At 41.3% G+C, this 27,475-nt stretch overlaps 1 protein-coding gene across 1 annotated transcript in view; it reads right to left on the bottom strand.

Moving 5' to 3' along the window:
• LOC309867990 (uncharacterized protein) overlaps window positions 1–27,475 on the bottom strand; it is a 368,605-nt gene that overhangs the window by 46,870 nt on the left and 294,260 nt on the right. Inside the window, exons 9-10 of the mRNA XM_082737339.1 lie at window positions 2,471–2,611; window positions 2,009–2,367 (exon numbers count right to left, since the gene is read on the bottom strand). The gene's annotated coding sequence lies outside the window, so the exon portion shown is untranslated. The remainder of the gene's footprint in view (window positions 1–2,008; window positions 2,368–2,470; window positions 2,612–27,475) is intronic.

The raw sequence follows: 27,475 nt of genomic DNA, 5'->3' as shown, positions 1-27,475 counted from the left end.
TTTGTTTTTTTTAAATTTATTTTCAGCATAACAGAATTCATTGTTTTTGCACCACACCCAGTGCTCCATGCAATCCCTACCCTCTCTAATACTCAACACCTGGTTCCCCCAACCATCCACCCCCCGCCCCTTCAAACACCTCAGATTATTTTTCAGAGTCCATAGTTTCTCATGGTTCACCTCCCCTTCCAATTTCCCTCAACTCCCTTCTCTTCTCCATCACCCCTTGTCCTCCATGCTATTTGTTATGCTCCACAAATAATGAAACCATATGATAATTGACTGTCTCTGCTTGACTTATTCCACTCAGCATAATCTCTTCCAGTCCCGGCCATGTTGCCACAAAAGTGGCTCTGGATGTTTTTATGTTTGTTCATTTGTTTTCTTTCTCCTTGACAGTTTTTGATGGTTTTGGGGGGGGGGGGTTTAGAGGAAAGGCAACTGCACCCTTACCTCCCTCTCAGAGAGAAGCCGCAGTGTGCTCCCCTGTGGGTGCTGTAGAGCACATAAGAACCCCCTAGGCTGCTGGCAGAGCAGGTTCTGAGTCGCGGTCCCTGGGGACACCGGACCTTCTGCTTGTATCCAAAACCATGGCAGTGGTGGCTGTCTGGGCTGCTGCAGACCACCGGAGAGGTTCCAAGTAGTGATCGCACACTAAGATTTTCCCACTGGCCTGGGATGGGAGTGCCTGTTCTTTCCAGCTGGAGAGCACCAGGCTCGTTCCTGCGTGCACCTCTCTCAGGGAAGGGTGTGGGGCTCGTGCGTCTCAGGCTCTGATAGCATGGTGAGGCGTTCTGCTGTCTGGCTAGGCTCCTAGCCCCTCAGGAGAGCCACACCCCACATGTTCTCAGGCGCAATAAAGGCTCAGGGACCAAGACCTGGATTCTCCACCACACTCTCTCTAGCTCAGCACCAGGGGTGGCTGTCCTTGGTCTGGGGACTTAAGCCACTGTCCCTACTGCCCTGATTCCCACAATCCCCCCGGCCCCCCGTGATCCTTTGCTCTTTTCAATTGCTTTCAACCAGACTGCAAGTTAATGCTGGACCCCTGATGCAGGGCACTCTTGTATTGGGGTATTATTTACCAATCAGTCGCCTCTTGTGGCTCCCTGCCCCTTGTTTTTATCTTCCAATATCAGTACGACGTTCCCACTCTGCTTTACCTCCCCACTGGTGTCTTCTGCCCCTGTAGAAATCCAGATGTGTATAATTCTGATCTCAGGCTGATTTCATGTGTTATCAGAGTTCTTTGATAGGTAATCAGCTCACTTTAGGTCACAGGTTGAAATGGCGCCTCCTCCTACTTCCCTGGTTTCTTGTCTGCCCTCCTTGGCTAATTGATTTATAAAAAATGAATGAGACCTGGTTTCCTTCATCTCTTCTGTTGTTTCCTAGTTTATATATAATTTATTTCTGCTCTAATCTTGCTATTTCCTTCCTTCTGTTATATACAGGTTTCAGCTGATTTTTTTTTCTAGCCTCTTTAGGTGTAAAGATTGTGGTTTATTTGATATTTTTCTTGCTTCTTGAGGTCTTCCTGTATGCTGTGTATTTTTGTCTTAGGACCACTTTTGCTGCAGAGAAATTGCATGATGGTGATAGAGGTTTTATACTCGTGTGTGTGTGTGTGTGTGTGTGTGATATCTTCTGGCTCTGCTGGAGGATTTTGTGATCCACAGTGAGTGCCACTGTGATTACTTTAAAGGTTTTGTTACCTGCATCAGGATATTTGTAATTTATTGGTATTTAAGGACAAGTGGAAACTAATGTACTTGACTCTGTGTTTTGTGCATGTTAGTATATTTGTCTTCCTGCTACAACTGAGTTTCTAAGTCAGAGAGTGAATAGGTAAGCACAGAAAAGTATCAAGGAGGCTCCCTTGAGGAAACTGCTCTATGGAGAGGAAACCCCAGACCCTGACAGGAAACCTGCCATAGCTTCCTCTGACCTGCTCCTGGGATTAAAGACAGAAATGATGAGTAGTGTGCACCCTCTGCTAGTCTGATACTCTTGTAGTTTGACGTTTGTGTCTGGGCTCAGACTGAGGACCCCTCACTGTGTCCTTCACACAGTAATACAGGGCCGTGTCTTCAGCTCTCAGGCTATTCATCTGAAGATACAGCATGTTCTTGCCTTTGTCTCTGGAGATGTTGAATCGGCCCTTCACAGAGTCTGCATAGCTTGTGCTACTTCCATCATTGCTAATACTTGCGACCCACTGCAGCCCCTTCCCTGGAGCCTGGCAGACCCAGCTCATGGCATAGTTACTGAAGGTGAATCCAGAGGCTGCACAGGAGAGTCTCAGGGATGCCCCAGGCTTCACCAGGTCTCCCCCAGACTCCACCAACTGCACCTCGCACTCGACACCTGTAGGCACAAGACATTCCAGTCAGGAATCTGTCACACACCCATGGTTTTACTCACTTATATCCACTGACATCCTTAATTTTTTTTGTTCTCCATAAATTACCTTTTAAAAGAACAACAAGGAAAACCCAGCCAAGCACAAAGTCCATGGTGAGTTCTCTGTGTTCTGTCCTAATCAGTGAATGTGGACACGTGGAAATCCCAGGCCTGGGGCTCCTCTCCCAGCTGCATGGTCCGGGCTGGGCTGTTTTATTAAGTGGTGGGCAGACCCTATTTGCATGTCCTCTGAGTATATATTTAGCTCCAGACTTAGGTTCAATTCCTTACAAGTTAAAAACAAAGATTCCATTGTTTGTAGATTACTTTGTTTAGACGGCACTGTGTCAGTATGTAATATTTTAATGTATGAACAGAATTGTCTTTTCTTCTTTTTAATATTACAATATTTTAAAAATTGTTGTGTTATGTTACTCACCATACAGCACATCATTAGTTTTTGATGTAGTGCCATGATTCATTATTTGTGTATAATAACCAGTGCACTTTGCAAGCTGTGCCTTCCTTTAATACCCATCACCAGTCTCAGACATCCCACTAGCCTCCTCCATTCTAAAAACCTCAGTTCATTTCCTGGAGTCTGTAGTCTCTTATGGTTCATCTCTCACTTTGATTTCTCTCCTTCACCCCTTCCTTCTGCTAATGTTCTCCACACTATTCCTTATGTTGCACAAATAAGTGAAATCGTATGACAATTGGCTTTCTATGTTTGACTTATTTCACTCAGCATAAGCTCCTACAGTTCTATCCATGTTGAATCAAAAACTCAGTATTCATCCTTTATATGGTTTAGTAATATTCCATTGTATATATGGACCACATCTTCTTCTTTTTTTTTTTTTTTGCATTTTTAATCCATTTCTCTTTTAAAAATTTTTATTTATTTTCAGCGTAACAGTATTCATTGTTTTTTAATATTTTTATTTTTATCTTAACCGTATTCATTGTTTTTGCACCACACCCAGTGCTCCATGCAATCCATGCCCTCTCCAATACCGACCACCTGGTTCCCCCAACCTCACACCCCCCCACCCCTTCAAAACCCTCAGATTGTTTTTCTTAACCCATAGTCTCTCATGGTTTACCTCCCCCTCCAATTTCCTTCAACTCCCTTCTCTCCATCTCCCCTTGTCCTCCATGCTATTTGTTACAATCCACAAATAAGTGAAATCATATGATAATTGACACTCTCGGCTTGACTTATTTCACTCAGCATAATCTCTTCCAGTCACATCCATGTTGCTACAAAAGCTGGGTATTCATCCTTTCTGATGGAGGCATAATACTCCATAGTGTATATGGACCACATCTTCCTTATCCATTTGTCTGTTGTAGGGCATCTTGGTTCTTTCCACAGTTTGGTGACTGTGGCCATGACTGCTAAATTATTGGGGTACAGATGGCTCTTATTTTCCCTACGTCTGTATTTTTGTGGTAAATACCCAGTAGTGCAATTGCAGGGTCATAAGGAAGCTCTCTTTTTAATTTCTTAAGTAATATCCACTGTTCCCCAGTGTCTGCACCAACTTGCATTCCCACCAACAATGGAAGAGGGTTCCCCTTTCTCCACATCCCTTCCAACACATGTTGTTTCCTGTCTTGCTAATTTTGTTCATTCTAACTGGTGTAAGGTGATATCTCAATGTGGTTTTAATTTGAATCTCCCTGATGGCTAGTGATGATGAACATTTTTCCTGTACTCCAGGAACTACAGAACACTCATGAAAGAAATTGGAGAAGACATAAAAAGATGGAAGACCATTCCATGCTCTTGGATCGGAAGAATAAGCATTGTTAAAATGTCTATACTGCCTAGAGCAATCTATACTTTTAATACCATTCTGATCAAAATTCCACCGGTATTTTTTAAAGACCAGGAGCAAATAATCCATAAATTTGTATGGAATTAGAGGAAACCCCGAATCACTAAGGAAATGTTGAAAAACAAAAATAAAACCGGGGGCATCATGTTACTTGTAGCTTTACTACAAGGCTGTGATCACCAAGACAGCATGGTACTGGCATAAAAACAGACACATAGACCAGTGGAACAGAGTAGAGAGCCCATATATGGACCCTAACTCAATGGGCAAATAATCTTCAACAAAGCAGGAAAAAATATACAGTGGAAAAAAGTCTCTTCAATAAATGGTGTTGGGAAAACTGGACAGGTATATGTAGAAAAATGAAACTTGACCATCTCTTACACTGAACACAAAGATAAACTCAAAATGGATAAAAGACCTCAACATCAGACAGGAATCCATCAGAATCCTGGGGGGGGGGGTGGGCAAGATGGCGGGGAAGTAGGAGGAGGCGCCCTTTCAACCTGTACCCTAAAGTGAGCTGTTTACCTTCCAAAGAACTCTGATCATCCGCGAAATCAGCCTGACATCAGAATTATACACATGTGGATCTCTACTGGAGCAGAAGATGCCAGTCGGCAGGTAAAGCAGAGTGGGAAAGTTGGACTGATATCAGAAGATAAACAAAAGGGGGAGGGAGCCACCAGAGGCGACCCATTGAAAAGTAATATCCCACTAGGATAGTGCCCTGCATCTGGGTACCAGCATTAACTGAGGAGTCTGGTAGAAAGCACTCAAAAAGAGCAAAGGATCGCGTGGGGGGGGGGGGGGAATTGTGGGATCTGGGTGTTAAGAATAGGGGCTTAAGTCCTCAGACCCAGGACAGCCACTCCTGGCACAGACACAGAAAGAGTGTGGCAGAGAAACCAGGTCTTGGTCCCTGAACCACCAGCGCACCAGAGAGCACGTGGGGCCTGGCTCCCATGAGGTGCTGGGAGCCACTCCAGCCAACATAATCACAGCATTTTTACAATCCCCACGCGAGTTCCCTGCAGTGCCATCAGAGTCTGAGTTGCGCCCTGTGCCCTTCCCTGAGAGAGGTGCTCATAGGCGCCAGCCTGGTGTTCTAGGACCGGAAAAGACCAGGCACTCCCAACCCGGGCAAGTGGGAAAATCTCAGTGTGGGATCACTGCTTGGAACCTCTATGGCAGTCTGGAGCTGACCAGAGAGCCACTGCTGCCTTGGTTTAGGGTACAAGCAAAAAACCTGAGTCCCCAGGGACCACAACTGGGAACCTGCTCTTCCAGCCACCAAGGGGGATTTATTTGGGCTCTGCAGCCTGACTGAGGCTTCTCTCTGAGAGGGAGGTCAGGGTGCAGTTTGCTTTCCTCTAAACCTACAAAAGCCATCAAAAGCGGTCAAGGCAAGAGAGAAAAACAAAAGTGAACAAATATAAAAACCTCCAGAGAACAAAAGCCTGAAAAAAACAGTTTCCTTAGAGCCCACCCCCTTGAGGGCCACAGGAGGACTTAACTCAGAGAACATCATTGACTGAAAACCCACCTGGCAGGCCCCTCCCCCATAAAACCAAACAGGAAAGGAAAAAAAAAAAAAATAACCCACTACAAGAGAACAACCACCACTACTTCAAGGGCAATTTATATTATTAATTCGTTCCCACTATTCTGGACCATTATTTTATGTAGATAATTTTTTATTATTATATAGATACTTTTTTAACCTATACCATCACAGTGAGATGTTCAGTACATAAAATTTCATAATACCCTTCTAACCTGAACTTTTGATACATACACCTGTGTTTTCCTTTTGCATTTCTATTTTTTTTTTGAGTACTTTAATTTTTATTTTTTATAAACATATATTTTTATCCCCAGGGGTACAGGTCTGTGAATCACCAGGTTTACACACTTCACAGCACTCACCAAAGCACATACCCTCCCCAATGTCCATAATCCCACCCCCTTCTCCCAAACCCCCTCCCCCCAGCAGCCCTCAGTTTGTTTTGTGAGATTAAGAGTCACTTATGGTTTGTCTCCCTCCCAATCCCATCTTGTTTCATTGATTCTTCTCCTACCCTCTTAAGCCCCCATGTTGCATCACCACTTCCTCATATCAGGGAGATCATATGATAGTTGTCTTTCTCTGCTTGACTTATTTCACTAAGCATGATAGATTCCTGCCTCACATTGAGGCCTATTATCCATTTCAAGTTTATCTTTGTGAACTGAGAGAATGGCCAAGTTTCATTCTTCTGCACGTAGCTTTCCAATTTTTCCAGCACCATTTATTGAAGAGACTGTCTTTTTTCCACTAGATATTTTTTCCTGCTTTGTCAGAGATTATTTGATCATAGAGTTGCAGGTCCATTACTGGGGTCTCTGTTTTACTGGTCTGTGTATGTGTTCAGCCAGTGCCATGCTGTCTTTGTGACAATACATTTGTAGTATATCTTGAAATCAGGAAACGTGATGCCTCCAGTTTGGTTTTTCTTTTTCAACATTACCTTAGCAATTCCGTGTGTTTTCTGGTTCCGTACAAATTTTAGGATTGTTTGTTCCTGTACAAAGTAATGAAAAAACATTCCTTGCTCATGGATCGGAAGAATAAACATTGTTAAAATGTCCAGAACAATCTGTACTTTCAGTGCCATCCTGATGAAAATTCCACCAGCATTTTTCAAAACAAGGACTTTGAATGACACACGCAATAAGACTGAGTTCTTATATTATGCTTTAATTATTTTAATTTAAATTCAGTTCAGTTAACACAGAGTGCATTACCGGTTTCAGAGGTATATTTAGTGATTCATCAGTCGCCTATAATAGCTAGTGCTCATTCCATGAAATGCCTCCTTAATGCCCTTTGGCCAGTTACCTCATCGCCCACAGCCACTTCTAGTTTAAACAGAAAATTTTGAAGATAATTTCATGATTTGGATTGGGAAATGTTCATCCTAGAATTATAGCTTTATTTATTTATTTTCTCACAACATTATCTGCTTAAATTCTTTTTTAAAATTATGTTCAGTTAACCACCATATCGTACATCATTAGTTTTTGATGTAGTGCTCAATAATTCATTATTTGTGTATAACTTCCACTGCTCCTCCCAGCATGTGCCCTCCTTACCACCCGTCCCCAAGTTACCCCATCCCCTGACCTGCACCCCTCCAAGACTCTGTCTGTTCCACATTTGATTTATTTGGGGCTTTCTCTTTTCTTTATGATAAATCTAGGCAGAGGTTTCTCGATTTTATTTTATTTTTTCCAAAGAACTAGACCTTGTTTTCTTTGCTATGTTCTCCTGTTTTTGGTTTTTATATCATTTATTACTGCTCTAGTCTTTAGTATTTCCTTCCTTCTGCTGTATTTAGCTTCAGTCACTGCACTTTCTCTAGATCCTTTAAGTGTAATGTTAAGTGCTGTCTTTTAGATTTTTCTTGCTTCTTGAGCTCTGTATGCTTTGTATTTCTGTATGCTTTGTATTTCTGTTTTTGGAACCATCTTTGCTGTGGAAAAATTAAGTAAGAGAAAGTTATGATGGTTTTATATTCTTTTGTATGTTTGTGTGTGTGTGTGTGTGTGTGTGTGTGTGTGTGTGTGTGTGTGTGTGTGTGATGTTCAGGCTCTACAACCACACCACACCTGGTGGGGTTTCACTGCTTTCTGATGTTGTCACTAACATTGATGCTATGAGGATTGTTTAAGACAGTGACACCCCCCCTCCAAAGACCATTTCTTCTTCTTCTTATTTTTTTTAGAATGTACAACTGTTTAATATAATTACATGAACTTCAGGATGTATTAAATATCAACAATAAAAACTTACTTTTTATTTATTTTCAGCATAACAGTATTCATTATTTTTGCTTTACTTTGGATCATTGATGCCTTTATGGCTTCATGTCCAGCATGCATTTTATGCTTTTAATATCAAGTGTACACATTGATCTGGGTGGACATGTGATGCATACTGAGTGCCTCTGGGATTTCTGCAAAGGTTCAGTTGATGGGCATCAGGATATATGTGATTCATTGATATTTAGGGACAGGAATAAACAACATGAGTGAATCTGTATTTTGTGCATTTTAATATAATTGTTTTCCCATTAGAACAAATTTTCGAAGTCAGATAGTGAAGAGGTAAGCACAGAATCATGTGTGCAGAGAGGGCCCTGAAGGAAAGTGTTCTCTTAAGAGAGGAATCACCAGATGCTGACCAGAAACTTGTCCAAAACCTCCATCTGCATCTTCTCCTGGGCTTAAAGACAGAATTGGTGAGGAGTGTGCACCCTCTGGTGGTCCCTATCCTCTCCTACAATGAGGTTTCTGTCTGGGCTCACACTGATGTCCCTCACTGTGTCGTTGCACAGTAATACATGGCTGTGTCCTTGGCTCTCATGATGTTCATCTACAGATACAGCGTGTTCTTGCCATTGTCTCTGGAGATGCTGAATTGTACAGAGTCTGTGTAGCTTTTGCGACTTCCATTATTGCTAATCCATGTGACCCACTGCAGCCACTTCCCTGGAGCCCAGTGGACCCAGCTCATGTGGTAACTGCTGAAGGTGAATTTAGAGCCTGCATAGGAGAGTCTCAAGATCCCAGGCTTCGCCGTGTCTTTCCCAGACTCCACCAGCTGCACCTCACACTGGACACCTGAGGACACAAGACATCCTGCTTAGGAAATTGTTGCAGCTCCACCGTTTCTCTCACTCGTATCCACTCTCATACTCAAGGTCTCTTGTTCACCATGAATTACTGTTTAAAATAGCAACAAGGAAAACCCAGCGAAGCACAAAGTCCATAGTGAGTTGTCTGTGTCTTGTCTTGATTACTGATTGGAACACCTGGAAATCCTGGTGCTGGGGCTCCTCTCGCAGCTGCATGGTCAGGGCTGGGCTGTTTTAATCAGCAGAGAGAAGGCCCTATTTGCATGTTCTCTGAGTATATATCAATTTTTCCATGTAGCATCCGCATGACGGCAGTGACCTAGAGTAGTTGTGAGGGTCCTGAGGGAGTTTGGTCACCATGATATCTTTGAGGAAACTGTATTCCTTTATTTGGTGATTTTGGTAGAGAAACTGCTTAACACACATTATATTCCTTTTTTCACTATGCACCCCATCATTGTGATGTAGGTACCCATTTTACCAGTATTTTACAGGTGGGTATGTACACAATGCAGCACAGAATGGCTGTGTGAATCTCCAGGTGAGCACAGCAGGTGAGGTTGAGCCCCAGTGTCGGAGTCTGTGCTCCTCACCATGGGAACTGTTTGCTCCCTTGAACCTCCTGCAGACAGAGCTGGACATGAGATTAGCAAGCTTCCTGACTTTCCAGAATTCCCAGTAGACTTATGTGTGGCTTCCAGGTATTTTTTTTTTTCTTTTCAGCATAACAGTATTCATGGTTTTGGCACCACACCCAGTGCTCCATGCAATCCGTGCCCTCTCTAATACCCACCACCTGGTTCCCCCAATCTCCCAACCCCTGCCCCTTCAAAACCCTCAGATTGTTTTTCAGAGTCCATAGTCTTTCATGGTTCACCTCCACTTCCAATTTCCCTCAACTCCCTTATCCTCTCCATCTCCCATTGTCCTCCATGCTATTTGTTATGCTCCAGGGTGAATGGATAAGGAAGATGTGGTCCATATACATATGGAGTATTATGCCTCCATCAGAAAGGATGACTACCCAACTTTTGTAGCAATATGGACGGGACTGGAAGAGATTATGCTGAGTGAAATAAGTCAAGCAGAGAGAGTCAATTATCCTATGGTTTCACTTATTTGTGGAGCAGCCAGGTCTTTCTGTCACAAAACTTGGAGACACTGAGAAGCCTTGACAGAAACTCACAGAGCTTGTGAGACGCCGTGGGTTATCGACACCCACAAGGGACATTTATACCTGTTCTCTCTGTACACATCCTTGGAAAACTTTAAATAAAGATATAAGAATGGAATTATTATTTAAACAATTAACATCAGAACATTTGAGATCAGAACGCATGCTGTTAGTTAAAGACAGTTCTTCATTTCTGAAATGGAGATCATTGTATATGTATGCTCATATTTATTGTCATGATGATATCAATTATATTTATCCCAGTGCTTCACCCTTGGCAAGTTTGGTTTTTGTCATTTTGATGGCTTATTCAAAAAATGGAGGACTCTTTTGTATTTCCACAGATTTACAAACTGTTTACTGTGTTTCTGTGTGGGAGAAGTTAACAGAGCATTTAGCTGGAAACCATCGAGAGGAGACCAGCCATCAACCAACCTCTTGTCCTGGATCATGAGCTTCATGGTTCTTGAGTCAGAGGGATTGTGAGTGCACCCTGTTGGTCCCAGTGCACCAGCAGCTGTCACAGACCCTTGAAGAGATACAGGGACTCCTCTTTTCCCTTCCCCATTTATCCAATATGCAAGGAGTTACCCTCTCAGCATAACCACTATGGATTGTCCTATTGGTAGGATATGTCCTCATACTTACTTCTTTTACTTGAGCTCCACACTCTGCTCATAGGAAACAATATCCAATATTTATTTTATTCAGATGTGGGCAGGAATGTTGAATCAAGTCCCTATGATCTATCAGGTGCTCTTAAGCCGCTGAAGTTTTTCCCTACTGAGGGTAAATTCATAGGTTCTATTTTATGGGAAATGTCTCCTCTCTCAGTAAGGTGAGGGTCAGCTGCTTTTCCTGGGAGGAATAGTCCTAGAAACCACTTCTCTATATGCTTCCAATTATATTTGATGTGAATCACTAATGAAATTTCCATTGGTCTGAGAATTGTCTTCAGCAGATATTGGATTTTAGTCATTCTGTCAGGTATGAGGTGACATCTTTCCATGGTTTTGATTTGTGCTTCCTGATGATGGCTAACGTTCAGCATCTTTTCATGTACCTGATAACCATCTGGATGTTTTATTTCAATAAGTGTTTATTACTTCCTTTCTTCTGACCATTTCTTAACTGTATTATTTGCATGTTGAGTGTGGTAAAGTCTTTATAGTTTATGGATATTAAACTTTATCAGATATGTTTTTTCAGATATCTTCTCCCATTTATGATTCATATGTGGAATTTATGACGAAAAACAAATGAACATAAGTGAAGTAGGAAAAGAAAAAATTGAAGGCGGGAAACAACCATAAGTGACTCTTAGTAACAGAGAACAAACCGCAGGTTGTTGGAGGGAGATGAGAGAGGATTGGGAAGATGGATGATGAGCTTGAAAGAAGGCACCAGTTTTGATGAACTCTAGGTGTTATATGTAATGATGAATTGCTGAATTATACTCCAGAAGCCAACATTACACTGTGTGGTAACTAATAAAATTTATATTAAATATAAAATAAGAAATGCGCAGGTACTGAAATACATGTGTGGTGTCCGACAGTGAGGACCGGGGAACAACACATCGTAAACATGCATTCTCAAACTTGGGCTTGTTCCTGCGGAGGAATGGGAGGTGCAAGGAAAGGCCAGCTGTCACTTGCCCATGCTTCATGAGTTCTCAGATGCACCGCTGTGAACCAGCCTGGCCCAGGAGCTCAGGACGAACACACTTGGGAAGGATGTGGGATGAAAGGTGTTTGGACAGCTGCCAGTGAAGTGTGGGCACAGACGAGTTAGGAAAAGCAAACCCATATGGCACCACACAGAGAGTCATGACTGTTTTTGTTAATTATGTCCACAACCAGTCAGGGAGAAAATGGATAAATGCAAGGAGTTGAGTCTCTTTACTCTAGATCCCAATGAATATCCGTTTGGGACATAATTTCTCTATTTCTACCTAAATTAGAGCAAACGTTGAAATTATTATGAAACTATAAAACCATTCACTAAACATATGAGCATAAATTTTCTCTGTTGTTAAAAATGCTTACCTTTAATTGCTTATTTTAGAAAAAAAAACCCACAAAATATGTAGAATCTTAAATATTTGAAATGCAATGGTGACAAGCATATACACCACACGATTTCACACTGAAGCATCTCCAACAGAGTCTCATTTCTTCCACCACCCCTGACATGTGGACCAGCCCTGCATTGGTCAGGGCCTCAGGACTGGACCTTAGTCTTGCCTCTCATAGGATGTCATCTGCATCTTTCCAAAAGCTTCCTGGTGGTACTGGTTTAACTGAGTAGAGTTGAGATACATAGAGTATGTTAATGTTTACTGGTTGTGTTGTTCTATTCTTCTGTCACATACAAAGGACATAAAGAGAAGGCAACTATACAAAAGTTAAAATAAAGCAAATGAATAGTCAAGAAGCAAAATTTAAAAATAGGCAAGTAACTCCCTAACCCTACAAGCTATAAAACTTTGAACAGTGTGAAGATTCCTCAAGAAATTAAAAATAGAACTTCCTTATGACCCTGCAATTGCACTCCTGGGTATTTACCCCAAAGATACAGATGTCATGAAAAGAAGGGCCATCTGTACCCCAATGTTTATAGCAGCAATGGTCACAGTCGCCAAACTGTGGAAAGAACCAAGATGCCCTACAACAGACGAATGGATAAGGAAGATATGGTACATATACACTATGGAGTATGATGCCTCCATCAGAAAGGATGAATACCCAACTTTTGTAGAAACATGGATGGGACTGGAAGAGATTATGCTGAGTGAAATCAGTTAAGTGGAAAGAGTCAATTATATGATTTCACTTATTTGTGGAGCATAACAAATAGTGTGGAGGACATGGGGAGTTAGAGAGGAGAAGAGAGTTGGGAGAAATTGGAAGGGGAGGTGAATCATGAGAGACTATGGACTCTAAAACACAATCTGAGGGATTTGAAGTGGCAGGGGTTGGGAGGTTGGGGTACCAGGTGGTGGGTATTATAGAGGGCATGGATTGCATGGAGCACTGGGTGTGATGCAAAAATAATGAATACTGTTATGCTGAAAATTAAAATAAATAAATAAATAAAAAGAGACATGTCTCCAAAGGCAAAGGAAACAAAAGCAAAAATGAACTTTTGGGGGAAGGAGTCAAGATGGCAGAGAAGTAGCAGGCTGAGACAACTTCAGCTAGCCGGAGATCAGCTAGATAGCTTATCTAAAGATTGCAAACACCTGAAAATCCATCAGCAGATTGAAGAGAAGAAGAACAGCAATTCTGGAAATATAAAAACAACCACTTTCTGAAAGGTAGGACCCGCGGAGAAGTGAATCCAAAGCGAGGGGAAGATAGACCCCGGGGGGAGGGGCCAGCTCCCGGCAAGAGGCAGAGCAATGGCACACAAAATCAGGACTTTTAAAAGTCTGTTCCGCTGAGGGACATCGCTCCAGAGGCTAAACCGGGGAGAAGCCAACGCGGGGTCAGCGTGGCCTCAGGTCCCGCAGGGTCACAGAATGACCGGGGGTGTCTGAGTGTCGCAGAGCTTGCGGGTACTGGAATGGAAAGCCGGCTACAGAGACAGAGCCGACAGTAAGCTCACAGCTCGGTGTTACCTTGAACCGGTCACAGGCTCGTTGAGCTCGGAGCGTGGCCGGAGGTCAGGCAGACGGGAGTAACTGGGCGCTGTTCTCTGAGGGCGCACTGAGGAGTGGGGCCCTGGGCTCTCGCCTCCTCTGGGCTGGAGACCAGGAGGCATCCATTTGTATTCCCGTCCTCCAGAACTCTATGGAAAGTGCTCAGGGAACAAAAGTTTCTGAAAGCAAACCCGAGGGGATTACTCACCCCAGACCCTGGTAAGGGCAATGCAATTCCGCCTGGGGCAAAGACACTTGAGAATCACTACACCAGGCCACTCCCCCAGAAGATCAACAAGAAATCCAGCTGAGACCAAGTTCACCTACCAAGGAGTGGGGTTTCAATACCAAGGAGAGCAGCAGAATTCCAGAGGAGGAGAAAGCCAAGCACAGAACTCATGGCGTTTTCCCTGTGATTTTTTTTAGTCTTGATGTTAATTTAATTTTTTTCTTTTTCATTTTTTTTTTTTCTCGCCTCTGGTAATTTTTTTTTTAAACTTTTGCCTTTTTCTTTTTTAACGTATTTTAACTAGCTTATCCAATATATATATTTTTTTCTTTTTTATATTTTTCTTAATTGTTTTCTTTTTTTAAATTCTTTTCTTTTCTTTTTTTTTTCTTCCTTTTAGAACCTCTTTTTATCCCCTTTCTCCCCCCTCATGATTTGGGATCTCTTCTAATTTGGTTAAAGCATAATTTCCTGGGGTTGTTGCCACCCTTTTAGTATTTTACTTGCTCCTTCATATATTCTTATCTGGACAAAAAGACAAGACGGAAATATTCAACACACACACAAAAAAAAGAATAAGAGGCAGTACCGAAAGCTAGGGACCTAATCAATACAGACATTGGTAATATGTCAGATCTAGAGTTCAGAATGACAATTCTCAAGGTTCTAGCCGGGCTCAAAAAAGGCATGGAAGATATTAGAGAAACCCTCTCGAGAGATATAAAAGCCCTTTCTGGAGAAATAAAAGAACTAAAATCTAACCAAGTTGAAATCAAAAAAGCTATTAATGAGGTGCAATCAAAAATGGAGGCTCTCACTGCTAGGATAAATGAGGCAGAAGAAAGAATTAGTGATATACAAGATCAAATGACAGAATAAAGAAGCTGAGCAAAAGAGGGACAAACAGCTACTGGACCATGAGGGGAGAATTCAAGAGATAAGGGACACCATAAGAAAAAAATGACATTAGAATAATTGGGATTCCAGAAGAAGAAGAAAGAGAGAGGGGAGCAGAAGGTATACTGGAGAGAATTATTGGGGAAAATTTCCCCAATATGGCAAAGGGAATGAGCATCAAAATTCAGGAGGTTCAGAGAACGCCCCTCAAAGACAATAAGAATAGGCCCACACCCCGTCACCTAATAGTAAAATTTACATGTCTCAGTGACAAAGAGAAAATCCTGAAAGCAGCCCGGGAAAAGAAGTCTGTAACATACAATGGTAAAAATATTAGATTGGCAGCTGACTTATCCACAGAGACCTGGCAGGCCAGAAAGAGCTGGCATGATATTTTCAGAGCACTAAACGAGAAAAACATGCAGCCAAGAATACTATATCCAGCTAGGCTATCATTGAAAATAGAAGGAGAGATTAATAGCTTCCTGGACAAACAAAAACTGAAAGAATTTGCAAATACCAAATGAGCTCTACAGAAAATATTGAAAGGGGTCCTCTAAGCAAAGAGAGAGCCTACAAGTGGTAGATCAGTAAGGAACAGAGACCATATACAGTAACAGTCACCGTACAGGCAATACAATGGCACTAAATTCATATCTCTCAATAGTTACCCTGAATGTTAATGGGCTAAATGCCCCTGTCAAAAGACACAGGGTATAAGAAAGGATAAAAAAACAAAACCCATCTATATGTTGCCTCCAAGAAACTCATTTTAAGCCCGAAGACACATCCAGATTTAAAGTGAGGGGGTGGAAAAGAATTTACCATGCTAATGGACATCAGAAGAAAGCATGAGTGGCAATCCTTATATCAGATTAATTAGATTTTAAGCCAAAGAATATAATAAGAGATGAGGAAGGACACTATATCATACTCAAAGGGTCTGTCCAACAAGAAGATTTAACAATTTTAAATATCTATGCCCCCAACCTGGGAGCAGCCAACTATATAACCAATTAATAACAAAATCAAAGAAACACATCAACAATAATACAATAATAGTAGGGGACTTTAACACTCCTCTCACTGAAATGGACAGATCATCCAAGCAAAAGATCAGCAAGGAAATAAAGGCCTTAAACTACAAACTGGACCAGATGGACATCACAGATATATTCAGAACATTTCATCCCAAAGCAACAGATTACACATTCTTCTCTAGTGCACATGGAACATTCTTCAGAATAGATCACATCCTCGGTCCTAAATCAGGAATCAACCAGTATCAAAAGATTGGGATCATTCCCTGCATATTTTCAGACCACAATGCTCTAAAGCTAGAACTCACCCACAAAAGGAAGTTTGAAAAGAACCCAACTAAATGGAGACTAAACAGCATCCTTCTAAAGAATGAATCGGTCAACTGGGAAATTAAAGAAGAATTGAAAAAAATAATGGAAACAAATGACAATGGAAATACAACGGTTCAAAATCTGTGGGACACAAGAAAGGCAGTCCTGAGAGGAAAATATAGAGCGGTACAAGCCTTTCTCAAGAAACAAGAAAGGTCTCAGGTACACAACCTGGTGAAAGAACAAGAAAGAATTCCTAAGCCCAGCAGGAAAAGAGAAATCATAAAGATCAGAGCAGAAATCAAAAGCAGAAATAGAAACCAAAAAGACAATAGACCAAATCAACAAAACTAGGAGGTGGTTCTTTGATAGAATTAATAAAATTGATAAACCCCTGGCCAAACTTATCAAAAAGAAAAGCGAAAGGACACAAATAAATAAAATCATGAATGAAAGAGGAGAGATCACAACTAACACCAAAGAGATACAAATAATTACAAGAACATACTATGACCAACTCTACGCCAACAAATATGACAATCTGGAAGAAATGGATGCATTCCTAGAAACATATAAACTACCACAACTGAACCAGGAAGAAGTAGAAAGCCTGAACAGACCCATCACCAGTAAGGAGATTGAAACAGTCATTAAAAATCCCCAAACAAACAAAAGCCCAGGGCCAGACAGCTTCCCGGGGAAATTCTACGAAACATTTAAAGAAGAACTAATCCCATTCTCCTGAAACTGTTACAAAAAAATAGAAATGGAAGGAAAACTTCCAAACTCATTTTATGAGGCCAGCATCACCTTGATCCCAAAACCAGACAAGGATCCCATCAAAAAAGAGTGCTATAGACCAATATCCTTGATGAACACAGATGCAAAAATACTCAACAAAATACTAGCCAATAGGATTCAACAGTACATTAAAAGGATTATTCACCACGACCAAGTGGGATTTATTCCAGGGCTGCAAGGTTGGTTCAACATCCGCAAATGAGTCAATGTGATACAACACATCAATAAAAGAAAGAACAAGAACCATATGACACTCTCAGTAGATGCTGAAAAAGCATTTGACAAAGTACAGCATCCCTTCCTGATCAAAACTCTTCAAAGTGTAGGGATAGAGGGCACATACCTCAATATCCTCAAAGCCATCTATGAAAAACCCACCGCAAATATCATTCTCAATGGAGAAAAACAGAAAGCTTTTCCGCTAAGGTCAGGAACACGGCAGGGATGTCCATGATCACCACTGCTATTCAACATAGTACTAGAGGTCCTAGCCTCAGCAATCAGACAACAAAAGGAAATTAAAGGCATCCAAATCGGCAAAGAAGAAGTCAAATTATCACTCTTCGCAGATGATATGATACTATGTGTGGAAAACCCAAAAGACTCCACTCAAAACTGCTAGAACTTGTACAGGAATTCAGTAACGTGTCAGGATATAAAATCAATGCACAGAAATCAGTTGCATTTCTCTACACCAACAGCAAGACAGAAGAAAGAGAAATTAAGGAGTCAATCCCATTTACAATTGCACCCAAAACCATAAGATACCTAGGAATAAACCTAACCAAAGAGGCACAGAATCTATACTCAGAAAACTATAAAGTACTCATGAAAGAAATTGAGGAAGACACAAAGAAATGGAAAAATATTCCATGCTCCTGGATTGGAAGAATAAATATTGTGAAAATGTCTATGCTACCTAAAGCAATCTACACATTTAATGCAATTCCTATTAAAGTACCATCCATCTTTTTCAAAGAAATGGAACAAATAATTCTAAAATTTATATGGAACCAGAAAAGACCTCGAATAGCCAAAGGGATATTGCAAAAGAAAGCCAACGTTGGTGGCATCACAATTCCGGACTTCAAGCTCTATTACAAAGCTGTCATCATCAAGACAGCATGGTACTGGCACAAAAACAGACACATAGATCAATAGAACAGAATAGAGAGCCCAGAAATAGACCCTCAACTATACAGTCAACTAATCTTCGACAAAGCAGGAAAGAATGTCTAATGGGAAAAAGACAGCCTCTTCAATAAATGGTGCTGGGAAAATTGGACAGCCACATGCAGAAAAATGAAATTGGACCATTTCCATACACCACACAGAAAAATAGACTCAAAATGGATGAACGACCTCAATGTGCAAAAGGAATCCATCAAAATCCTTGAGGAGAACACAGGCAGCAACCTCTTCGACCTCAGCCGCAGCAACATCTTCCTAGGAACAACGCCAAAGGCAAGGGACGCAAGGGCAAAAATGAACTATTGGGATTTCATCAAGATCAAAAGCTTTTGCACAGCAAAGGAAACAGTTAACAAAATCAAAAGACAACTGACAGAATGGGAGAAGATATTTGCAAACGACATATCAGATAAAGGACTAGTGCGCAGAATCTATAAAGAACTTAGCAAACTCAACACCCAAAGAACAAATAATCCAATCAAGAAATGGGCAGAGGACATGAACAGACATTTCTGCAAAGAAGACATCCAGATGGCGAACAGACACATGAAAAAGTGCTCCATATCACTCGGCATCAGGGAAATACAAATCAAAACCACAATGAGATATCACCTCACACCAGTCCGAATGGTTAAAATCAGCAAGTCAGGAAATGACAGATGCTGGCGAGGATGTGGAGAAAGGGGAACCCTCCTACACTGTTGGTGGGAATTCAAGCTGGTGCAGCCACTCTGGAAAACAACTTGGAGGTTCCTCAAAATGTTGAAAATAGAACTACCCTATGACCCAGCAATAGCACTACTGGGTATTTACCCTAAAGATACAAACGTAGTGATCCAAAGGGGCACATGCACCCGACTGTTTATAGCAGCAATGTCCACAATAGCCAAACTATGGAAAGAACCTAGATGTCCATCAACAGATGAATGGATAAAAAAGATGTGGTATATATACACAATGTAATACTATGCAGCCATCAAAAGAAATGAAATCTTGCCATTTGTGACAACATGGATGGAACTAGAGCGTATCATGCTTAGTGAAATAAGTCAAGCAGAGAAAGACAACTATAATATGATGTCCCTGATATGAGGAGGTGCAACATGGGGGCTTAAGTGGGTAGGAGAAGAATAAATGAAACAAGATGGGATTGGGAGGGAGAAAAACCATAAATGACTCTTAATCTCACAAAACAAACTGAGGGTTGCTGGGCGGAGGGGGTTTGGGAGAAGGGGGTGGGATTATGGACATTGGATTATGGACATATGTGCTTTGGTGAGTTCTGTGAAGTGTGTAAACCTGGTGATTCACAAACCTGTACCCCTGGGTATAAAAATATATGTTTATAAAAAATAAAAAATTAAATTTAAAAAAATCTAAAAAAAAAGAACTTTTGGGACTTCATCAAAATCAAAAGCTTCTGCACAGCAAAGGAAACAGTCAAGAATACAAATAGGCAACCCACGGAATGGGAGAAGATATTTTGTGCATTTTAGTTTAATTATTTCCCCATTAGAATAACCTTTTGAAGTCAGAGAGTGAAGAAGTAAGCACTGAATCATGTGTGCAGAGAGGGTCCCTGATGGAAACTGTTCTATGGAGAGGATTCCCCAGACCCTTACAGGAAACGTGCCCATAACCTACATCTGCATCTACTTCTGTGCTTAAAGACAGAATTGGTGATTATTGTACACCCATGGTGGTCCAGATCCCTCTTAGAGTGAGGTGTGTGTCTTGACTCAAGCTGATGTCCTCCCATGCTGTCTCTTGCACAGTAATACAGGGCTGTGTCCAGTGCTCTGAGCCTGTTCATCTGCAGATACAGCATGTTTTTGTCATTGTCTCTGGAGATGGTGAACTCGCCCTTCACAGAGTCTGCATAGTTTGTGCTACTTCCATCATAGCTAATATATGTGACCCACTGCAGCCCCTTCCCTGGAGCCTGGCTGACCCAGCTCATGCCAAAGCTACTGAAGGTAAATCCAGAGGCTGTGCAGGAGAGTCTCAGGGACCCCCAGGCTTTAGTAGATCTCCCCCAGACTCCACCAGCTGCACCTCACATTGGACATCTGTAGACATAGACGTCCTTGTGAGGAAACTGTCACACATCCATGGTTTCTCTAAATCATATCCACTCACATCCTCAACGTCTCTTGCTCACCATGAATTACCTTTTAAAAGAGCAACAAGGAATAACCATCCAAGCTCAAACTCCATGGTGAATTGTCAATGTTCTGTCTTGATTACTGAATGGACCACCTGGAAATACTGTGCTGGGGTTCCTCTCCCAGCTGCAGAGTCAGGGCTGAGCTGTTTTAATCAGCAGAGGGAAGGCCATATTTGCATATTCTCTGTGTATATAACACATTTGCCAGGTAGCATCCTCAAGATGGCAGTGACCTCGAGCATTCATGAGGTTCCTGGTGGAGTTTGTTCACCAAGATATCTTTGAGGAAACCATGCTCTTTTATTTTGTCACTTTCCTAGAGAAACTATTTAGCACCCATTATCTTCATTTTTTCACATATACACCCCATTATTGTGATGTAGGTACTAATTTTACCACTATTTTGCAGGTGGATATGTACTCACTGCAGCACAGAATTGTTGTTTGAATGTCCAGGGGCACACAGCAGGTGAAATTAAGCCCCAGAGTGTGAGTCTGTGCTTCTCACCATGGGATCTATTTGCTGCCTTTAACCTTCTGCATAACAGAGTTGGACATGAAATTTGCAGGCTTTCTGAATTTGCAGAAGTCCCAGTGGACTGATGTGTGGAGACCAGGACTTTCTGTCACAGAATCTTGGAGACATTGAGAACCATTGACAGAGAATCACAGAGCTGCTGAAGACACTGTGGGTTATCAACAAACACAAGGGGCATTTACACCTGATCTCTTGGAAGACATCAATGGTAAACTTTAATAAAGATAAATGAATGGAATTATTAGTTAAGCAGTTAACCTCAGAACACCTGAAATCAGAAAGCATGCTGTTAAAGACAATTCTTCATCTTTGAAATTAGGGTCACTGTACTTCTACATTCATATTTATTTCAATGATGATATCAATTATGATAATATCAATGCTTTGTCCTTGGCAAATGTGGTTATGACCATTTTGATGATTTATTCCGAAAAAATGGAGGACTCTTCTGTATTTCGACAGATTTACAAAATGTTTACTGTGTACTTTCTGGGAGAACTTAACAGAGCATTTAGCTAGAAGCCCTTGAGAGGAGACCATGCCCAATACACCTCTTGTCCTGGATCATGCACTCCATGCTTTTTGAGTCAGAAGGATTGTGTGAGCACCCTGATGATCCCAGTGCACTGGCAGGTGTCACAGACCCTTGCAGGGACTGTGACACAGGACAAGGACACAGGACACAGGACAAGGACTGTGTGAGCACCCTGATGATCCCAGTGCACTGGCAGGTGTCACAGACCCTTGCAGGGACTGTGACACAGGACAAGGACACAGGACACAGGACAAGGACTCCTCTTTGTTCTTCCCAACTTATCCAACATATGAGGAGTTACCACTCAGCATAACCATTACAGATTGTCCTTTTGAAAGCATATGTCCTTATACATACTTCCTTTACTTGAGATACTCACTCTGCTCCTTGACTACAATATCCTGCTCTATTTATTATATTCAGAGATGAGCAGGAATCTTGAATTAAGTCCCTATGACGTATCAGGTGCCCTCAAATCGCTGAAGTCTTTCCCTCCCGAGGGTATATTTTTATAGGTTCTATTATATGGGAAATGTCTCTGAGTAAGGTGAGGGTCAACTACTTGTCTTGGAGTGGTAGACCTAGAAACCATGTCTCTATATGTTTCCAACTATATTTGATGTCAAACACTAATGAAATTGTCATAGATCTGAGAATTGTGATCAGCAGTTATTGCATTTTAGTCATTCTGACAGGTATGAGGTAACTCCATTCCATGGCTTTGATTTGTGCTTTCCCAATTGTTTGGGGCCTCGTGCCTAGAAGGGGTTAACCCAATAGAGCAACAGTTCTTGGGAACCTCTTCAACCGAGGACCTTCACAGGTGGCAAGCTAGAGTGCCACCGTGTCTCCCTGGTGATTGTTATGAGAACATTGTGAGGTTTGGCTTGTTGCCATTGCAGCTGCTGGCTCAAGACTAAGCTAATAAGGCTCCTCGTGTTTTGTGAATATTGAGTTATGGCCTAAGTGTCCAAACCATGAAGGTCAAGGCTATCTGATATCTCTGCATGGCCAGGTACTCTCAGGCCAAAATAGAAACTAGCACCAGATGTACAGGAGGTGATTCCCTTACTGTGTGGCATAAATCAGAGCTCTGCAAAATAAACTTTGGCACTATTGGACATCCTCCTTGGTGCTCCTCCTGTCCCCATTTCTTTGTCTCTTAATTTCTTTTCACCATCCTCTTACCCTCACGTTCCTGGTCGGTTTGTCGCACAGGCTGTGACACCCTATGATGACTGAGGTTGAGTGCCTTTTCATGTATCTGATATCCTTCTGGAGTCTTCCTTCAATAAATGTTTAATCCTTTCTTCTTCCCATTTCTTAACTGCATTATTTGCATGTTGAGAGTAGTAAAGTCTTTATAGATTATGAACATTATCAGATATGTCTTTGCAATTATCTTTTCCCATTTATGACTCATATGTGGAATTTGTGAAGGAAAAGAGGTGTATATAAGGGACGTGGAAAAAGAAAAAAGAGGAGGGAGGGAATCAACCACAAGTGACTCTTAGTAATAGAGAACAGACCGCAGGTTGATGGAGGGAGATGAGTGAGGACTGGGGAGATGGATGATGAGCATGAAAGAAAGCTCTAGTTTTGATGAACACTAGGTGTTGTATGTAAGTGATGAATCACTGAATTAGTCCCAGGGGTCACAGTCTTAGGGGTCACAGGAGCTTCTGCTTTTACCCCAGTACTGTTAAAACTGCAAGTAATATTATTCCAGAGAGCTGGCTTCCAAGGCTGCCTTTGCCATGGCTGCTTGGGCAGGATCCACATTCTATGGCTACAGCTTTCCAAATCTAGTGTTAAATACACTCAATATCAACAGTCATCCCAGACATCTTTGCTAGAAAAATTTTATATTGATGCCAACTCTGCTGTAAACACAATGATAATTAAAGCGACCTGGGTCCCAAGATTACATTTCTTTTAGTTTCTGCACTGAGTTACTTGACTTCACATGAGCAACTACTGGTACGACAGAGGCACTCCTGCAGACCTTTGATCCTGATGGTCTCTGGTGAAGGGCTTTGTCTGCCAAGACGTCTGCAAAGCTTGTAAGTGCAGCGCAGGTCCTCAAGTGCACAGACACCAACACAAGGCACCTGCTCTGTTGTCTGCAGATACAATTCCAGTGCTTGGAGGGACCTTCCTTCTCCTGAGAAATCCACATCACACAGGAACCTGTTAACTCTGAGAGGAAGGGATTGCTTTAAAGTAAAGTGCAATACAGAGATGGTCACTAATTCATGCATAGAGTTAATGATTCTCAAATACTTTGAAGGAAATGGAGTGAATGACCTGGAGATTATTAGGATCTAAACATTACAGGTCTAATAAGAGGTTTCAGGTTCTATGTACATATTCCCAAAAGTCTTACAACAATAAGATAAGTATTAATTTAGATGAATAGACATCAAATAGAGGTCATATGACTAGAGAACAGATAGATGATAGATGGAGACTAGATAAGTTTATTTCATTTTAAATGTCACTAGAGAGGAACTGATCATTATGAACAAATAGGATGCAAATATCTATAATTGGTAATATTTTAAACACCATATGTTCCTACTTAAAATAGATTTTAATGCAACCTATGGCATATTCCAAGTAATCATTTATATCTTCAGTTATTTTCTGATTAAGTATAGCCTCCATATAGGTTAGCGATACCTCCTTGTAGATATTGGTTGATTTAATTTTCCTAAGGGTCTGGGCAGATCTGTCCTTATAACAGCTAATAGATCATGCCTTTCAAACCTAAGTGATTACACAGATAAAATCAATGCACAAAATTCAGTTAGTTTGTTACACACTAAGAATGTAACTGTAGAAAGAGAATTTGGAAATCAATTCCATTTACAATAGCACCAAAAAACACAAGGTACCATGAAATAAACTTAACCAAAGAGGTAAATGATCTATACTTGAGAAACTACAGAACACTCATGAAAGAAATTGAAGACCACACAAAAAGATGGAAAAACATTTCATGCTCAGGGATCTGAAGAATAAACATTGTTAAAGCGTCTCTGCTGCCCACAGGAATCAATACTTTCAATGCCATACCAACCAAAATAAGATCAACATTTTTCAAAGTGCTGGAACAAAGAATCTTAAAAGTGGTATGGAACCAGAAGAGACCCCAAATTGCCAAGGAAATGTTGAAAAAGAAAAACAAAGTTAAGGACGTCATGTTGCCTGATTTCAATCTATATTATAAAGCTGTAATCACCAAGTGAGCCTGGTACTGGCACAAAAACGGACACATAAACCAGTAGAACAGAGTAGAGGGCCCAGATATGGACCCTCAACTCTATAGTCAAACAATCTTCGACAAAGTAGCAAAAAATACCCAATGGCAAAAAGAAAGCCATGCTGGGAAAATTGAACAGCTAAGAACAGAAGAATGAAACTCGACCATTTTCTTAATCCATACATAAAGATTAACTTAAAATGGATAAAAGACCTCAACATGAGGCAGGAATCCATCAGAGTCATAGAGGATAACATAGGCAGTAAACTCTTCAATATCAGTCACAGCAACTTCTTTCAAGATATGTCTTCAAAGGCAAAGGAAACAAAAGCAAAAATGAATTTTTCAGACTTCATCACAATCAAAATTTTCTGCACAGTAGAGGAAACAAACAAAGAATCAACCCACGGAATGGGAGAAGGTATTTGCAAATGACAGTATAGACAAAAGGCTGATATGCAGGGTCTATAAAGAACTATTCAAATTCAACACACACAAAACAGATAATAATGTCAAAAAATGGGCAGAAGACATGAACAAACACTTCACCAATGAAGTCATTCGAATAGCCAACTTTTGTATTAGCATGGATGTGACTGGAAGAGATTATGCTGAGTGAAATAAGTCAATCAGAGAGAGTCAATGATCATATGGTTTCACTTACTTGTGGAGCATGAGGAATAACATGGAGGACATGGGGAGATGGAGAGAAGAAGGGTGTTGGGGTAAATCAGAGGTGGAGATGAACCATGAGAGACTATGTGCTCTGAGAAACAATCTGAGGGTTTTGCAGGAGAGGGGGGTGGGACGTTGGGTGAGCTTGGTGTTGGGTATTATGGAGGGCACATATTGCATGGAACACTGGGTGTGGGACATAAACAATGAATTATAGAACACTGAAAAGAAATAATTAAAAAAAAAGAAAAGTGATAACTAAGGTTAAAGCAGATCATAAGAGTGAGATCCTAATCAGATAGGACTGATATCTTTAAACAAAGAGGAATAGACACTAGGGATATCGCTCTCTCTAGGAGCACAATGAGGAAAAGCCACATGAGGACAGCAGGAAGGTGGCTGTCTGCAAGCCAAGAGAGGTCTCATCAGAAACCAGCTATGAAAGCATCATAACCTTGGACTTTCTAGCTTCTAGAAGTGGGAGAAAATAAACCTGTGTTGGCTAAGCAAAAATAGTAATATTAGTCATAGTAATAATAATAGTAATTATTATTATTGTAGTGGTAAAGAAATTGAGAGTACGTAGAATAACATTATTGGTGTATTAGGCATCTTCTAATTATTTAATTGATGAAGGCACAGGAGTAACTGAACCATTTCTGCAGAGTGTGAAGTTGTTAGAAATATTGAGACTCAAAGGCATTAATGCATACATAGGGGCTTTAGCATATTTGTTCACAACAATAGAAACTGCAGAGCCCTACAGGAAACCCCTCTCTTCCCAGCCTACCTTTGCTTCTGCCGCTGGTGCTGGGACCTGTGGTCAGAGGTTCCTGAGGGTCCCACGTAACAAGGTTCTTCTTCCTCTTCAGGGCTTGCTGATTTCACTACATGGTGCTCCAAGTGTCTCACTTAGCTGGTGTTCTGAGCTCTGGGATGTGCTGGACAAGAGCTCTGTGCTGGAATGTGACCATTGTCCCTCTATCATAACACTCACAGCTCTTTCAACCTTTCCTCAAATAACCTCTGCCCGCCAGTCTTCATCCCTGCATCCACCTTCTGTACTCCTCCTTCTGGTTTCTTCCATTCATTTCATGAGGATTTACCAACAGTTCACTGTGCTTTTGTCCAATATCCTCATGATAATTGTCAGTGACCAAATAAATTACATAGATAAAGCCTCACGGACTGTCTCCACCATTGTCCTGTGTTCACTCCCTTGATGTCATTATGTTCTAACCCATCTCAGCTCCTGACCTTCCAGTCATGCATTAAACCCTGTGGGCTTCATGAGTAGAGCTGACTCTGCCCCCTGCAATATTCTACCTCTCTCATCTATCTACTTTTCATAGTCATTGGGCAACTACCCCGCTCAAAAGGACTCCAGCACAGGGTGTTGAGAAAAGTATTCCTGGACATAAATTTAATACAATTAATCTAATAATCATGGAAATTAGAAGTTTACAGAAGTAACAGATATGGGAACCTGAAGCTTATTTAAGTGAGTTTATTTAAGTGAGTTTACTCTCTGCTATGCACTATAGCCATGTGACAAGACCAGAATCAAGTTATAGGACAACTCAGTAACCACAGCTGAAGGAAATGGTCATTCTTATGTCTGTCCAAACTGGTCCTTTTACACCAGTTAGTTTTCTATGCACTTGGCCTTGCAGATTGCGTACTGTGCAGGTGGGACCATGTAGCATGTGGCCTCAGGCTTCTTCCATGTAGGGCCATGAAAGTGAAAGTCATCCTTGTTCAGGCTCATGCTTCTATTGTCTTCAACTAGTATTACGGTGTCCAACCATCCCCTATAAGAAGAAAGCTTACTGGTGTCCATGATGTAGGACTTACAAAGACAGTGCCTATAAGCATCTGTGTGCATGTTTTAAGTGCACATGTGCTCTAACTTCACTTAGTTCTGTGAATACAGTTGGTGTCACTGGTCATAAGGTCAAGTGTGTGAAACACCTCACAAAAGAGTGGCCCATATTTTGTACAGGGTGCCATTTTGCATTCCCACCAGCAGCACCTAGCTCTGTTCCAGTGCCCTTTTTATCCTGGGGAAGTTGTGAAATACCT

Source organism: Mustela nivalis, assembly GCF_964662115.1.
Source record: "Mustela nivalis genome assembly, chromosome: 6".
In the NCBI taxonomy this organism is placed as follows: domain Eukaryota; kingdom Metazoa; phylum Chordata; class Mammalia; order Carnivora; family Mustelidae; genus Mustela; species Mustela nivalis.
This window is presented reverse-complemented; position numbering and strand designations above follow the sequence as displayed.